This window comes from Heterocephalus glaber, unplaced genomic scaffold, assembly GCF_053883595.1.
Source record: "Heterocephalus glaber isolate CG9 unplaced genomic scaffold, H.glaber_assembly_v1.0 deba00000768, whole genome shotgun sequence".
Lineage (NCBI taxonomy): Eukaryota > Metazoa > Chordata > Mammalia > Rodentia > Bathyergidae > Heterocephalus > Heterocephalus glaber.
Genome location: NW_028258162.1, coordinates 10,231,305 through 10,248,871, shown reverse-complemented (window position 1 = coordinate 10,248,871; position 17,567 = coordinate 10,231,305). Strand labels below are relative to the sequence as shown.

General features: G+C 47.0%; 1 protein-coding gene across 31 annotated transcripts in view; it reads right to left on the bottom strand.

Moving 5' to 3' along the window:
• Positions 1-17,567, bottom strand: part of Kiaa1217 (KIAA1217 ortholog) — a 744,735-nt gene that overhangs the window by 42,402 nt on the left and 684,766 nt on the right. The window lies entirely within an intron of this gene.

Below are 17,567 nucleotides of genomic sequence, written 5' to 3'. Positions count from 1 at the left end.
GAGGTGAGGGAGCACTGTAGGTCTCACAGCTGTGGGCCGCTAGTGTGGGCAATGGTGATTCCCAGGTGACAAACAGCACATCCATACACTGTCACTCTCACACACAGCTCAACTACATCACCGGGTGCTCAGTGCAAACACTAATGGTAGTGATCTAGTCTTTCACTAGAAAAAAGCAACTGGTTAAAACATGGTATGTCTGTGTCCTGAACTTTGTGGCAAATGATTGTTTGCGAGCTCAGGGCCTTGAGTTTTGCCTTCAGAATATAACTTTTCATGCCTTATGCAATGTCAAGTTTAATTTTGCAATTACAAGCTTCTGACTTCAGAATTCCATGTGTTCAGTTTATGAGTAGAGCTGATGGTTCTGTCACAATACTGAGTTTCTTGGAGCTAAGGCGTGCAGTCGGGAGAGGTACTGATTGTAAACCCACCCCGACCCCACATCTAAGTATTAATGTTAGGGTGTCTCTGTTCTAGTGGAGTGGAGAGAAGAAATCTCGCCTGGGAAGCATGGAAATGCATCTGCCGGTGTACCGGGGTGACCTTACAAATGCTTCCAGATGCACCAACAGGAAATGCTGCGCCTTGAGCTGTGGAGCAGTTTCAGCCATACCTGTGCCCCTGGCCTCCTCATTCCCATAAGATGGTCAGTGTGTCAAAGAGAAAAATTAGTAAGGAATTCAAACAACAAAAACAAATTGGTTAAAACTCACTGGAAATCCCGTTTATTGATCCAAGTTATAGTGGGATCTCGGAAATGATGGGGCGGTGGCTGGCCAGGCTGTCTGCCCCATGGGAGACACTGACTCACACAAACTCTTGAGAAACAAGTGACTTCCTTGGGGAAAATGCTCCGTGCTGGGTGGGAGCGGTTCAGACCTTCACATCCCACAGGCACTGACTCTGTCTAGGGCAGTGCTTGGAGTGAGACTCACGACTCATGGCAGGAGGTGAACTCAGAGCTACAAGCTGGTTGCTTTTATTCAGCCCTAGACACGCACTGGTTTTCTTTAAGTGGTATGGCATTTGCAGGATCTACACAGCTTTGGTTAGGAAGTGGCCTGCAGTTCTGCCCAACCAGAGTGTGGGGCGGGAAAGCAGGACAACGATCTAAGCACACAAAGACAACAGTATGAAGAAATGCAAGAGACAGGTGAATCTGTGGCTGTAGAGAATAAACAAAAATCTGCTAAGAGGGAAATGGCAGAAGGAAGTGCTGGGAATCTGGACTCCAACCCTGCCTCTGGGTACAATGCTGCCCAGGGCCGGCTAGCTTCCCTCCGACCCCTCTCCAGGCTATGGCCTTCACCGGCCTGCAAACAAGCGGGGCAGTGGCATCAGAACCACAACAGCGCCCTGGGATGACTCTGTAGTGTGGACACTGATGTTCAGCTGGTCCTGACTGTGGATCAAAGTACGGAGTAGCACTGCACAGGTGGGTCACCTGCACGAGAGGCTCACTGGGATTTTCCTCTGCGCTGTGGGTGCTCAGCTTCTCCCCTGGGCTTTCCCCGATAACGATTTCAGGATGTGCATGAAGATAATTCCCAAATCACATTCCACTCCTCATTGAGAGTGCTAACGACAGCACTGGAGGACTACCTGGGCGAGACTTTGGATGCTTTGGGGCAGAAGCCCATATCCCAACTGGGTAGCCAGGTGCTTTGCTTTCCTTTCAGTGTCTGTGTGCCAGGGCAGGCATGCTCCTGCATGGACCCTTCCAGCTGGCGTCACCCTCAGGACCACCTGGAAGGAGGTTTGAGGTCTCAGCTGCTCACCTGCCACCCTCCCCAGAGTTGAGATTCCTGGGTCCGACAGCAGGAGGAGTGTTCCCTCCCTTCCCCAGGAAACAGCCAGTCTGAACTGATCACGCATTCGAGCTCCGCTGTCTCGCCCAAAACCACTCTAGGAAAACGTAGTTCTATTGACACATGGTAATGAGAAAACTCTTCTCCCCTACTTAATCATCAAAGTGTTTCTGGTTTCAGGATTCATTTGAGGGAGATTATCTAATTTATAAATTCATAAATAAGATTGTCTTTCCATTTCATGGTTGGTAATCTGGAAACAATTTTATGGTTTAACTAAATTACAGCAACTGGAAACTTACACAGCCTTCTCCTGTGATGAAATATTATGAAGTATGTTTTAATGTGAAAGGGGAAAAAAATAAAAGAAATGCAGTGGAAGAAGAGGAATTAAGCGTAAGCCTGTCATTTTATTGCACTGTCAGTTTTGCATGATAATCACCAGAATATTAAAGTTGCTTAGGTGAATGGATGCCAATATCATTGGGTTTAAGGTATTCCAGGACTGGTATAATTACTGTTGAAAAGATGATTCAAAAATGATTTCATAAACCATTCTATATCACTCCATAATCCCTATTTATGTGATTAGGAGGTATGGTTAAGTGGTCATTTACTGCCATAAATCAGCTTGGCTGAATGAATCTTCTCGAGGCCCAAACACAATTTGGGTACAAATTCCAAGGCAAATTCAGGGGAAGTGCTGACCTCAGCTCCAGTCAGCGACTGCTGTACCCGGCTTTCCTGCCAGCTCTGTGTCCATCTGCGAGATGAGCAACACCCTGATTTGCTGTTGGGCTGCTTGGTCTATTTTTAAGGGAAGGACGCAAAACAACCTGTGTTTGGGGAACTATTTTTAGCTAATGACTCCATTTATACAACTTTTTATTTCAGGCGTCACCTTCGATATTCTTTGACTTGTGATATGTCTGTACCGGCCAAGGCCTCATTGAACCCAGATTAGGTCCTTATCCTTGTATGGCTCAGTACATGAATGGGTATTAAAAACAGGTCAACACTGCAACAAGTATGAGTCTGGAAGTTTCCAGACAAGGAATCCCACAGGATATGTCTGTAAATATCCAAACGAGATAGAGAGGAGCAGGCTAAAACTGGCCAGCTGAACTGATGTGATTAGTTTTAAGTCAGAAGCATTAACTTTCCTAACTAGTTACTCATTCTGAAAAGCAGTGGTTGGCACAGGATAGTCTGCAACAACTATAGTAACCAAAACTGGCATTTTAAGAGTATGTACTAGGTGGGCCCTCAATTGGCCAATTCTAATATTTTGTGATTTCATTTCTGTTCCTGTTATGGTTTTGAGTCTTAGGTACACCCCAATGGCTCCTGTGTTAAAAGCTTGGTGGCCAGCCTGTGGCTCAACTGGGAGATAGTGGAGCCTTTAGGAGGTGGAGCCTAATGGAAGGATGTTAAGTCATTCAGGGTGTGGGGTTGAAGGGGACGTTGACACCCTGGTCTCTCTGAGCCACTAAGAGGTAAGCAACCTTGCTCCATCATGCTCTCCCGTCCATCATGTTCTGCTTCACCATAGACCCAGAGCAACAGTGTCAATTTACCGTGGACTGAAACCTCTGAAACCACGAGCCAAAATCAATCTTTCCCTCTTTTAAATTGTTCAGCTCAGGTATTCTGTCGCAGCAACGAAAACCTGACTAATACCCTGCTCATTCCCTCTCATTTCTCTCCCCCCAGAATGTGATGAATGGCTAATAAGTCATTCAGCACATATTTCTGGGCCCATAATATGTGCTAAGTGCCACACTAGCCCCTGTGGGTACAGCAAAGTACCGTTATTCCTAAGCAGCATCTTCCTTTCACGATGTCAACATTTTCTCTCTGGGAGAAATCAAACTGAACTGAAACCTTTTTAGTCTTGGCAGCACTGAAGGCATTTTTCAGAACTCAATAATGAACAAGTTTAAAGCTGGGCTGTGGCCTTGTTTGTTCATGCCCCGACTCTATAGTATGAAGGGGGAAAACCCTGAAGTAATTGAAGACACTGCTTTTAGATGAGTTCAGCAAAACTCAGGAATCCAAATGACTGGAATTCCTGGTAAAGCCTCACATATTGCTCTGAACAATGACCTTCGTATTTCTGCTCAAAGTTATTTATTGGTTAAAGTAAAAAAAGGTATATAACTGAAAACACTGTTAGGAAAAACTCCCAAAGCTTATGTGTTGAATGCTTGGCCCACGGCTCATGGGCCTTTTGTGAGGGAGGTGGAAACTCTAGGAAGTGGGGCCTGGTGGGAGGAAGTAGATTGGGGCGGTGCCTTTGCAGCGTGTATTCTGCTCTGGCCTGGTGTTCTCTATGTAAGACCACGATGCTAAGTGAAATAAGTCAGACATGCAACCTTCAGCATGGCACGGTTTCTCTTATGTAAGAAACCAAAAATATAACTAAAGAGCAAAATAAAAGATAGATAATAGGAAGTGGGGAGGCAGATCTTTTACAAATGGGGGGGAGGGGAGGAGGGGAAGGAGATGAAGAAAGAATGAAGATGTGTCACGTGCACGCACCAACTGCACACAGGGAATGTAAATAGGAACTATACACATATAAAATGGAAAAGCCTCAAATAAACCTCTGCTCCCTTTAAGTTGATTTTCTCGGGTATTTTCCCACACAATGGAAAGCTAACTACCAGTGGATTCACTGAGCGGGTATTGATGGAGTTGGGGGTAGGGAGCTGCTATCTCTCCCCTTGCCCTCATTCATGGAGTGGGCAGGAAGACGGGGCACATCTGTGTTCTCTATCATGACGCCACCTCCACGTGTCCCTTTCTTCTGCAACTGGCGTTACTTATGCTTAAGTTGTCTTCCAGCAGCCAGGAACTTCCCTCCTGTCCTCGGACAGTTCCCATACGGGAAGCTGCTCTCCTGACTGACACATCTCAGGGCAGTGTCTTTTGTAATTTCAACATTCACCCTGATAACCCTTGCAGAAATTTGGCATTTTGGATTTTCAAACTCTTCCTTGCAGTCATGCTCTGGCTCTGAACTCTAAACTGAAATGCTTTATTGCCTGAATCTGAAACCCTAAAAATCCCCCTTGAGCAAAGCAATCTTTTGTTTCTTAGGTCACTTTTTTCATGAAAAGCAGCCCTCTACCTATACATTCTGGCTTTATTCCCTCACCGTCAGCTGCCAGTACTGTCTGGAGAATCCCTATTAATTTTCCTGCCTTTCACTTAGTGTGTTGGTCACCTTTCCGTCACTGTGATAAAATACCTGAAATACACAACTTAAAAGGAGGAAAGGTTTATTTTGGCTCATGCCTCAGAGGCTTTAGTCCAGGTCACCTGGCCCTGCTGTTCTGGGGCTGTGTCAGCACAGTATATCAAGGTGTGGCGCACATGGCAGAAAAGGTCTGTCTCTCCACAGTGGCTGGGAAGCAGAGAGAGGCAGGGGCTGGCCCCACTATCCCTTCGAGGGCACACCCTCAAGAACCTACCTTCCTTCCACCGGGCCTCACCGAGTAGTTTCTGCCACCTCCCAACAGTACCTGAGCGGAGGACCAAGGCTTCAACACACAGGCATTTGGGAGATGCTTCAGATCCAACTGTAGCATGGAGTGCGGACCCATAGTCCCTTACCACCTTCCCGGCAGGGCTCCCTCACCGCCGGGCTGTCCCAGCCTTCCTGTTCCTGTTCTGGACTGGCTTTGCCATCCGACTGACCGAGAAAGGCAATAAACAGCAGAAATGGCCCCTATGTCCTGTCTACCTCTGCCCACCGCACTTCCGCTTGGTGATGCTTCTAGGAGGGAGTAGGGTAATCCTCTCACTAGGCAGTCACACGTTCCCAAGTCACAAGTGACCAAACCAAAGGTACCCATCTGAAATGCTCTGCATTTAACTTATGATCCATGAAGACAAACACAGTTAAGGACACCTGCTTAAAAAACAGGCAGAAATGCAGACATTTATATGGATTCGGGGAAGAAATCTATCTCAAATCTTTCTTCATAAACACACAGAGGCACGGGGGGAATGAAAGCTTATAATGAGATGTGAAGAGGGGATGCTGTGGAATTTACACTGTTTCCTCCGACGGATGCCTCTTCACATACTAGTAACTGACGCTGTTTATTTTCTTCAGGGCCTTGGGAAACCCTGGAAACATGAACCTTAGTCCACTTCAACAAGCCCTGTGGCGTGAGCACTGTGCTAGGTGCTGGGAGTCCACGATGCTAACAGCTGTCTGCACTGGGATTCTTATGAAGGTCTGGATAATGGAGACAGGGCAGTGAGCCAGCGCGGGGCAGCTCCAGGCAAGAAGTGACATGGGTATGAAGCTGGAAATGGCGGCGCTTCACTATAGCATGAGAGGAAGGAGGAGGAGGACAGAACAGTTTCCAAAGAGAAGGCCAGGGGAGGCCAGCAGCACCAACCCGCTCAATCTGGTGAGAGCCAAGGCAGTAGAGCAGGGCTGACACAGGTCTGTGCTCTGACTCCACCACCCATGAGGTGCAACTCCTCTTTCATCCACGATTAAACCAACATTCACTGTGCACCTGCTACCGACCAGGTCGTGTTCTAGGCAGCGAAGACACAGAAGTGCAAATACCAGACACTAATCTTTGCCTGCACGGAGGTTAAAGTCTTCAGACCATCAGCAAAGCGAGTAACAAACCAGTCAGATGCCAATGCATGGAGAGAAAAAAATTGCAAGAGAGTTGGGAAGGCTCTGTTGGACTTTTAGAGAGAGTGACCACAGAGGGCTTCACTGAGACAGGGACTTTGGGATAAAGACCTCGGGGACTCGAGAGCGAGCTGCACACACATGCACACACTCACCGCAGCAGGCACAGGCTGGGGGAGCTGAGGGGCCAGAGTGCCTGCAGTGGACTGAACAAGAGGGGGTCACAGGAGCTGGCTTTGTCTGAGCTGATGGGGGGGGTCCTGTAACTTATCTTGCAAAATGAGGACACTTTTCAAAATGAAAGATAGAGCTGTCATTGCACAAGGACCCCAGGGATCAACAGGAGTGGTTCCACGCCAGCTGGGAAGTGCGTCTCCCCAGATGTGGGCCACTTGGGGACTTTATCTTCAACTCTGAATGTGACGGGAACCACTGGGGAGGTCTGAGCCAAGAGGGGACAAATGGGCTCTGCATTTATGAGCAAGAAGCCCCTGGCTTCTGCACTGAGAAAAGACTGGAGTGAGCATGGACAGGGTGGGGAGACTCAGGTGGCCCCTGAGACTGGGTGGGAGGCAGTGGTGGTTTGCAAGGGTGGTAGCTGTGAGGGCAAGCAGCAGCCGGAGTCAGGCCACCTCTGCATACGGCTCTGACTGTATTCTCCTGGTGCCCAGATGTGGCCGGGAGAGACAGCAGTGACACTAAGGCTTTCGGCCTAAGTGCCTGGATGAGTGAGCTGACGTTACACAAGAAGTAGAAGACAGGAGTTCATGCCCGGCCGGACACGCCGCATTCAAGTTGACTACTGGACATCAAAGGAGAGGCTTAATCTCCACTGCTGGGTCACTTAAGTGTCTCTGAGTCTCGGTTTCCTCAGACATCAGGCTGGTAGCCACCGCCTTATCTAATCAAAGGCTGACGTTCCACAGAGACATGGGAAATGGAGGCAAATGAGGAAATGTATGCACAAGCGTCCGTGCAGCACTATAGAGATGGAAGGCTTCATCTTATCTCTGGCAGTTCATTCATTCAGCAAATATTTCTTGGGCACTAACCAGGCACAATTCAGGGAGCTGGGGTTATAGTGGCAAATAAAACAAAGGGTTTATCCCCATGAGCTTACATTCTATGGGGTGACAGTAGTGATAATAAACTAAGAAATATATATATAGGTACATGTACAAGTGTATAAACACATGTTTATATTTAAATATGCATGCACTGTTTTTTGAATGGTATCATTTGCATATATGCATGTGGCAGGGCTCAGTAGGGTTGTTACAGCGTCATACATGATGGTCAGAAGCGGCCTTTCTGAGCTGACAGCACTGGGTAGAGCCCTGAGGTTGGAGAGGAGCCAGCCAGGTAGACGTCTGGTTCAAGAATACACAAGGAAGAAGAAACAACAAATGGAAAGTCCCCTGAGTAAGGAAAGTCCCTGACAAGTTCAAAGCGAGGAAGCCAATGAACACCAAGCGGAGTCTGTCATAGGGAACATAAAAGGCTTGCTGTCATTTGAACCTCGAAAGGCCCATGTATGGGGGAAAAAATAAGAACCAAGATGCATCATGTAAAGGTACAATTCCCAATGAGAAATATAATTGTGTTGTATACCTACAATGTACCAATAAAAGAATTTAATAAAAAGAAAAAAAGAAAGCTCGGTCCCCCCGCAAGGGACTCCTGGGTGGGACCTACTGAGGGGATCTAGGTCACTGGGAGCACCCTTGAAGGGATAAGGGGACTCTGGCCTCATCCTGTCTCTTTCTCTCTGCTTCCTGGCCACCCTGAGGTGACCACGCCTCCTTTGTCACAAGCTCTGATCCCGAGGAACAGCACCACACAGGCCCAGAGCCAGGGCTAAGAAACCACGGCCCAAACCCTTGGAAACTGTGAGCCAAAACAAACCTTTTCTATGATTACGTTGTTTATCCCAAGTGTTTTGTTACAGGGACAGAAAGCTGACGGTCTCAGCATGCAGAGGACATGTGTCCCCTGGGGCTCCCACTCCCTGCTAAACAGGGGCACCCATGGTCCTACACCCGCCCCCAGAAGGGCCCCGTGTGAAATCTGGCCTCACTGAGAATTTTAGAATTGTAGGACTTTCTAGTTGGACGGGACTTATTTAGGCCTGTAATTCTTTGTATTCTGTTCTGTGATCTTGTTTGAAGCAAAAAAAGAAAAAAAAAAAAGGGTGTAGCAGGCCAGGCAAGTAGAGCAAAGCTCAGCCACACCCAGCCGGGTGCCCCGCAGCTGCAACGCGGCTTTGCTGGGCATAGAAACTGGGGTTAGGAACTGCTGCCGGTGATCCTCACCCTGGTTCCTAGTTACTTTCTGTGCAGGCTGCTCTGGGTTGGGACCAGAAAAAAATTCCAAGCCTGCGTTGAGCACACAATCCTCTCTCAGATCTGAACGGCAGGCCTGACGAGACGGTGTCATAGTTTTATATTAGTAAAACTCTTATTGCTAGGGAACTTTCTGGCTAACAAAGTGCTTCTGCATCTATTTTCATTTGAACAGCAATACCCTTGAGGAGGAGGAGTGACCGTCCTCAGGTTACAGTGAAGGGCACAGGCTCAGTGAGGTAGAAATTTGTTCGGAAAACAAAGCCCGTAGAGCTCTGAGGCCAGCGTGCTCCATATGGCTGAGCTGCCTGCTGTGCCAACCACTGCTCAGGTGGGACACTTCACTTCCTGTTGGCTGGCTACTTCCCGTTGGCACTTCACTTCCTGTTCGCTCAGTCACCACTCCCCAAGGCAAGCCTACACCCTGCTTGCTTCATAGTCACCCATTTTGCATTTTCTTTCTCTCCCTCGGGGTACTATCTTTAACAGTCATTCTGGGGAAAGTGACACCTCAGTTTTTACACAGGTATGAACTGGTAGGAACCACTATTCGTGTCGTAGCTTATAACTTACCTTCAAGTGAGAGACAGTGTCAGGAGCTGCGGAGAGGCTGTGTCTTCTGTGCTCCTCAGGTGGCTGTGAAAATTAGCTCCCGTTCCCCATAAAGTCTTAGGGTGGATCCCAAAGAAATAAGATAACGATGCTTAGGAAGAAGAAGGAAGATATTTCCTATATGTGTTTCTTTTTTGTTTTGTCTTCCTAGTTACTTTTGCATGCTGATGAAGTTAGGGACAGGCTAGGTGAAAATATCATTTTTTTCAAATATTTCCAGTTGCCTCACCTTCCAACGCCTCGTCTTTTTTACCTTCTATGAAGTCAGCCCTTAGGACACTGTGTTCTCCATGGTCTTTAGCTCTGAGAGCGAACAGGGAGGGGAAGGAGGTGTTTTCTGATAATCCGACTTGGCTTTCGTGAGTATCATGGGCAACACACACTCTTTCGACCGCTATTTCTGTGAGATAGAATTAACACTTAGGTCTGGTTTTATTTTTGAATCACGAAAACTGAAGTCCAGGGTTCAAATAAGGACAAGTGTGATCTCCATCAGACAGAAGGACAACTAATCATAAAGCGGGCTAACACGTGGTCTGGGTATCACGAGAGCCCGGGATCATTCACTGGCTGCGCTGTGGGTACTTAGAGCACCCATCTGCAGGCTGGGTGGCCGCCTTGCTGATTAGACCCCGAGCTAATCTCGCCACTTTTCAAACAGGCTGAAGCTGCACCTACACATAACTCTTCTCTTTGAAGAGGTTCTAGATGGTGAGGGAGAGGAGTTATCTGAACCTCACAGCACTCAGGCAACTCTGGTTTCAGACTGAAGGTTTGTGATTGACAGCCCCTCTTGAATATTCAAAGGACACGCAGAAACGCATTTTAATTTGATCTAATTAGTGACAGATGACGGCTTTCCCCTCTGAGAAACTGGCTTGTTTAAAGTAGCACAGATTGTGTGGTGGTAATTCTTGGGTATTTTGGACAGAATATTTCTTGTGTAAGAGTAGCGCTAGCTTCATAAATCTGTCAGTTGGTCGAGGGTGTTATCAGACATCTGTTGCTTGAACTCAGCAAATATTATTTAACCATGAAATTTCCTATGCATAAAGTAATAATTCAAATTATTGGCACTTATCTGATTTCTGAGATTGGCAGAAAACCATATTGTGATGTACTTTTACAGGTGCTGTGAAGTTAAAAATATTGCAAATTTTGCATTAAGACCAGTCTGTCTTTTCAAGCGATATCTTTTCATTTCATTGTGTATATGCCTTAAATTCTGGATCATCTTTGTTTTTTTTTTTGTACTGGGGATCGAACTCGGATCCCTGTGCTTGTGAGGCAGGTGTTGGAACCACAGAGCTAAATCCCCGGCCCCTGGATCATCTTGAAGGCTCCCAGGCTAGTATAACTTTGGGCAAGTGCTCTCTTTTCTGAATTCTTAGCAAATTACTGTCTGTGTCGCCACTTTGGAATTAATTATGTACAAGCAGCCCCCCAAATTATAGCAGGCTTGTAATTGAGAAGTTTACTTGTACTTCCATTGTGTAGAACTTGGAATAAGTGGTGGGTGGCTTTCCAGCTGGCCCACAGAAGCCTTTTTAACCTACAATGTATTATTAGTCCTATTGTTGTTCTGTATCATTTTCAAGGAAATCAAGTCCTAACTTCCCAGCTGGACTTTGAAACACTGGGGAGAGATTTCCCTGTAATCTCAAGGCTGTGGGAGACACACTGGACTAGGCAGATTTCCCTCCCTTCTGTTTCTGCAGGAGACACTCACTCTCAGGATGAGAAGCATCCCTGGGCATTACCAACACCCAAAGAAATGTCCAGGGTGAAACCCTGTTTGTGGGTATTCCCTCAAAGTAGGTATTCAGTTGGCTCAGGGCCTCCTGTACTTAACTGTGGCATAGCTTGCATGTGGATATTAAACTTTTGATATTTATGTTCCCTACTTGTAGGAGTCGCCTCCGAGTTTCTTTGTATCCAGCAATACGTCCTCTTTGTAGCTAAGCACATAAGAGGATCTTGATAAAAACTTATTGATCCACAATTAGAGCTGCATGACAACTCGATGCAGAGCAGCTGAGTCACTCAGGTACGCTGAGGCATCAACAGATGACCTACCAATTTCAACCAAACCTGGCGGCACCTTTATCGTCAGTCACACAGCTCAGATGCAACCCTATAATGATGCCCTAAATCTGGCTGGTCTTTCTGCCCTGCACCCAAGAGAATGCACAACCCTGGCTATTCATTCCCCTGAAGTGGACTTGAAAGTGCCTCTGACACCCTAAAGATTCTAATTTGAATAGCTCTGCCCTGGTAGTTTCACACTCTGCTCACACTGTTTTACTCTCTCACCCCACCCTCCACCCCAACTTTTGGTGCTTTCTGGTATTATATTAAAAATCGCATCTCCCTCCCTCCTCAGGCAGCCCCTTGTCCATCTCTGTGTCTTTATCTCCCTTGTCAGTAGCATTTAGTGGAGCACATTGCTTGAAATAGGAACTCTTATGCATTTACCATACCTCGTGCATTCTATGAAGCAGTGACTGTTACCATCTCCACTTTACAAATGGGCTAACGGACACAGAATAAGGTTCCAGGGGCCGGGGATTCAGCTCTGGTTTCGCCGCCTGCTGCTCAAGCACAAGAACCTGAGTTCAATCCCCGGTACAAAAAAAAAAATTCCATACTTGTCAAAGACACCCCCCGGCCCCCCCCCCCCCCCCCCCCCGCTACTAGCAAGTATTGGGACTGGGATTTGATCCAGGCAGTCTGGCTCTGAAGTCTGCTAGCATTTCTGCCCGTCAATAAATGGCTGATCACTTGAACTGAAGGTAATAACAGCAAGTCTATGGATAATGAGCTGCCTTACAAAGAGGTAAAGGGCAGAACTGAAATAATCACTGCCAAGATCCATGCCTTATGAATGGCACAATTTATATATTGCTTCAGCATGGGCAACTTTCCTTCCTCTATGTCACTAAGTTTTAGAAAAAAATTCAAATTTCCTTTACAGTAGCTGTTTCTCTCCAGGGACACCCTCCCTCTGGGGGCGGACAGCGTCTGGAGACCTCTGATTGTCAGGACGAGGGAGGATGGGGTTTGCTCGTGGCCTCCTGCGGGGAGAGGCCAGACAGCTCGGGATGGAGCCCACATCCAGGTGTCTCGCCCACACTGTCAACAGCCCCGAGGTAAAAGCCCCGCGCTATAGAGCAGCCAGGAGAACTACCTAGGAGAACTCTGATGTGCCTCACTTCTGACTAAACACGCACAAAGGAAAAAACAATTGTCAGAATAACTCACCCTGTTTCTATCATCCAGACTCACTGCTCTCTAGCAGGATAAAACCTACTTCAGAAAACCTTCAAAGGCCTGTCAGTCAGAAGACATTTTAAATGACAGAAACCCCAATTTACACTTTCATCTTATTAACAGCTAAACCATGGGTCCATCCCACCTCTCAAAGTACCAATATGATAACATTTAATTCTCGTAAAATGAAAAAGTGATGTAAAATGACGACGGACAGACAGCGTGCAGGCTTTCTTCCACACACACGGTTTTGTTTCTCCTTCCTTCCAGCTGTCCAAAGACAAGAGACTCTACCTTCCAAACGTACAGCGCCTCAGAAACCCTAACAAGGTCTTGTGTGGCTCTGTCTCCAGATCTAGACGCTCAAACAGAGCAAGAATCTGCTTCTCCATGAGACTCTTTCCTCGTTTGTTGAACTTAGCTGCTCGAGGGGCAGACAGTGGAAAGACAGAATCTCAGCTCGAGTTTAACGCGTGTGACAAACTGAGTCCCACTTGGAGGAATCTGTCCAACACTGGGAAGGGGAGTTATCAGTCACTGTGCAATGAGCACCCTTGAATCGAATGTTATTTCGATGAAGATGTTTTATACTCTGTGATCCAGACTACAAATAGAAAATAGCAAAACATAAATGTCCTAGGGTTTTACAACTCTAAAGGGCTGTTTTATGTGCCGTGGATAGAGATGATGATGCCATTTAATGGGGTAATTTTATAAGCAAGGGAAGACAGAGCCTCACACGCTGTCACGCCCTGTCTCCCTCGGCAGAGTCTCGCAGACACGCACACCTGTTCTCCCCTTGGAGCTGAAGGGGGCTCAGTGGGCAAAGCCACATTCATACCCAAGTATGTCTTCCTTCCAGAAGCTCCAACGTGAGAAGCCTGTCCCAAGCGTCAAAGGGGTTGTGAGTGCAGCTCCACCCCAAAGTCTCTGGACTCCTGGGCAGGAGGCCGCCCCACACCTGCGACGCCACCCTCACTGCTGTCTCCAGGTCTGGGTACACCTGTCGCTGTTAGATGCTAACTGAAGCATCCTTAAAGAGCGAAGAGGCGCCCATGCGCACGACTAAATACCAGAATCAAGTTTCAACTGCTTAGTCCTAGCTCTTCATTTCCACCTCAACAGGGCTATTATAAAAGCATGTTCCTTCCAACAAGCTCCTGTTGGCTGTCTCCAGAGTACAGACGTGAAAGAAAGAATTTTCCTCTCTGATTTCTAATGTCCCACAGTTATTCAGACTATCACACTCAAGTGTCCTTTGGCACAGTCTATGAATCCAGCAGCGGCAGAAGAAAGCACAGCCACCAAATTTTCAGTCTCCCTCCTGTGCTGCTGTACATCTTAGATGGAAGATGTCACTCGAGAGTCTCATATAAAAAGCACTCTCAGATTTATTTGCTTTTTAATATTATGAGAGTGCAACAGAAATTGATTTGGCATCTTATACTCTGTACTCATGAAGTTAGACTTCAAGGGGCTGAATGCTCTTAGAAAATAGTTACACAGATTAAATATTTCTAAAATAACATCACGGGATAAGCAAGACAATGGGCTATGATTTTGTGCTTCAGTAACTGTTTCTGGTGTTCTTGTCTTCAAATATTTTTTTTTGGCATGGTACTCAGATATGGTTTTTGAAAATAAAATCTACCAAGAATGTTCTCTCCTTCCTTTCTCTCTTTCTGCTTAATTGTGCTAATATACTAGCTAGGGCAGTTAAATTTTAAATGGCATGTATATATTTAGCAGTATAATTATGCAAATTCTACCATGTTTATGATTGTCAATATCCTTTGGGAACAGTTACTTAGCGTCTAGTCCTGAAACAATTTTTGAAGGATTCTGGTTGAAATGCTCAGATTTCACTCCTGAATTTTTTGCTCTTGTGGGAAGGTGAGGCTCAGAGATCTCAGCCACTGAGCAAAATAATTCATACTGGGAGAAAGTACAGATTCTGTGGTGGACCTGGACATGCTATGCTACACACTGGCTCCTGAGAGGCTCCCCAGAAATGGCAGCTGCCAGCGATAAGCACATGACACTGGCAGGACTACTCAGTCCGGCCACTGAACTCTCCCGAAGAGCTCAGAGCCAGTCAGAGCTGTGGCTGGGGGGGGTGGGGGTGGGGGCAGCACAAGTCCCACCCTTCTTCCTCCACCCAGTTCCCATCTGTCCAGGTAATGTGGGGAGGCGGGAGCAGAGCAAGCAGAGTTCTTTCCAGAGAACAGCTGGCGATTTCATCACAGGCCTGAGCTTGGCTGAGGCGGGGTTAGGTCCTCCGTAACAGTGGTTCTCAGTGACAGGGTGTACGCGCCTGCTTTGTACGAGTGTGCGTGAGTGTGAGTGTTTGTGTGTATGTTTGCTATGTGCCTGCATGGTATGTGTCTGTGTAAGACATATGTGTGAGTCTGTGGAGTGTGTTTCTGTGAGGTGTGCACCTCTGGGTGTACGTGTGTGTGTGTGTGTGTGTGTGTGTGGTGCATATCTGTGTGGTGTGTGTCTGTGAGGGCGCACAGGAGAATGGAACCCAGCCACCGACACACTCACAGGCCTTTAACTCCTCCTGCAGGCCAAAAGCTGATTAACAGGTGAGGAGTGACCCAGGCCAGATGTGTGAAATGCAATTCTTCCTGACAGTTCACATTTTAGGGAAGGAAAGAAGGAAATTATATTTCTAATTACAGTAGGATCATATGTCAGAATATGACGGTAATGACAGTGTATTTTAGGTGAGCAGTAATCTTTTTAGTCAACTTCTAAAATATTTTTATTCTAGATATACGGTAATTTGTGGATTTTCTAAAACAGTTCTCTCACACTGCAAACAAATCCACAGAATTTTCTGAGATTTGAAACAATGGAGTCTCTGAGGTTGGCAAATCTGTTTTAAAAAGGGAACGGAGGCCCTACAAGGGTACTGAGGGAGGTTGGGTGTGGTGGTGCACCCCTGTGACCCCAGCACCCTAGGAGGGTGAGGCAGGGGAGGGCAAGTGGAGCCCAGCCTGGGCAACTCAGCCTCTCAGTGAGACCCTGTCTCTAAATAAACAGCAGAGAAAGGTCTAGGGACGAACCTCAGTGTAGACGCTCTAGGTCCAGCCCCAGTACCGCAAGGTAAATGAATGAATGAATAAAACAGGGTAATACAGCTGGACTGAAACCTCCCATTCTCCAGGACTTGCCAGGGAGCCATGTAGAGAGGACCCTAAGATCTGCAGGAAGCTCCTCTGCCCCCCACCACGCCCTGTGCAAAGAGGGCTCCACGTGCAGGGATGCATGGTAACCACCAGGTCCCCTTGCTGGAGCTGGGAAGAGATGGACACCACTGCTGGCCAAAACGTGCCCGGACCCAGTGTACCATGACCACCCTCTGCCGCCCAGGGGCGTCGGGGCGGGGTGAGTGTGGGGCTGGGGGCACTGGGGAGGATGGATGTGGATTCTGCCCTTCAACTTTCTCTCTGGGAGATGGATTCTTTCTATTCTTTTCTGGTCTAGATTTTTTTTAAGAGAGGGTCTCGCTATGTAGTTCAGGCTGGCCTTGAACTCACTATGTGGCCCAGGCTGGCCTCGAGCTGCTGCAATCCACCTGCCTCAGCCTCCCGAGTGCTGGGCTTACAAGATAAAACTGTTGTGGCTCTACATCCCCTCCTTTCAGCAATGCACCATTTTCCCCTGCATCTTGGGCCCACTGCAGGGGATGCGTCTATAACCCTTTCCGCAAAGCATGCGGCACAAGCTCCCAGGCCTATGGAGCACCTCAGCCGATTCCTCTCTGGTGGTGACAACAGTCTGTCTTGCAGAGCCACCACGAGTGCATATCTCAAACCCCTTAGCTGTCCATGGTTAGGAGGAAAGTGCCTTTCTCTGGTTCTTAGAATTTCACTTCCTAGCCGGGTACATGCCCATAATCCCAGCTACTCAGGAGGCTGAGGCAGGAGGAGTTCAAGTGTGAGGCCAAGCAGGGCAACTTAGCAAGACCCTGTCTCAAAAATTAAAAAAAAGGGGGGGCTGGGAATGTAGCTCACTCCCTGGATTCAATCTCCAGTACAGCAAGAAAAAACAAATTCACTTACTAAGGACTTCGGAAAGGGGAATAAAAATTATTTTCCAATCCTTAATTTCCCAGTCTTCATAATCAAGTCAGCCACTTATCTGCCTTCCTGGCTGAGTGAGCTCGGATTTGTTGTTGCATTAATGATCCCTTCCTTCCTGTTCATGTTCATTCTTGCTCTGTTCTCCTGAAATCCTCCTTCTGTGAGATCCCTGGGGACTGAACAAATAAGGAGGGACAGCCTTGCCTTTCGTGACAAAATTCCGCCAGCGGCAGGGCTCCCTGGCTTGTGTGTAAGAACAGCAAGGCGAGCTCACATTCCATCGACAGGTTCAGCCTTCTTCTCCAGAGCTTAGGTTATGTAACCCGAGGAAAAGGAAGTGGTACTTCCATTTTTAGTGAGGAGCACAGGACCCAGGAAGGCTCTGAGTAGCTAAATATCTGATTCTTATTTTCTTATGTCCCTTCTGAATTCACGTATGGAGGCAGGTAAGATGCTTAACCTCTTTGGTTTCAATTTCTTGAACTAGATTTTTATGATGACAATTATTGTGCTGATTTCCTTTTAACCAACTCAGGGTAGAGAAATTCCTTCTATCAATTTTGCTTTTTGTTATTACTTTATAAATTCTGGAGTGTTTTCAAAATACAGAAGGAAGGTTCAGGACTGACAGTTTAAATATATATATATGTATATATATATGTATATATATATATAGAGAGAGAGAGAGAGAGAGAGAGAGAGAGAGAGAGAGAGAGAGAGAGAGATTTAAACACACAGTGTCTTGATTACCAGAAAATTTTTGCTGACTTCAGCA